We start from the raw sequence: 312 nt of genomic DNA, 5'->3' as shown, positions 1-312 counted from the left end.
GGGTGAAGAAACTAAAATCTTTCTTTGGGTATAAGATTTTAAGTGTTGAGAATTTTGACGTTGATTCCAAAAAGAAGAATAGATTTTGATGTTGGATATGCAAAAATGTGAATATTCAGGGCAAAGTCTCTTCTCTTTTTGCAAGCAGATCCACCTCGAGTTTGTTCCCTTCTGTTTTAAAGCTTAAATTTGTTGTACACACGGATACATGGTCCGTGAGAAATCTCGCAAATGGTACTCCTTTTTATTTGGAAATTAACAAGTATGTAAAATATGTACTTGTAGATCATTTGCTAAATACATGAATTTATA

The sequence above is a fragment of the Capsicum annuum genome, chromosome 7 (assembly GCF_002878395.1).
Source record: "Capsicum annuum cultivar UCD-10X-F1 chromosome 7, UCD10Xv1.1, whole genome shotgun sequence".
NCBI classification, from domain to species: Eukaryota; Viridiplantae; Streptophyta; class Magnoliopsida; order Solanales; family Solanaceae; genus Capsicum; species Capsicum annuum.
Note: the sequence above shows the minus strand (reverse complement) of the source record.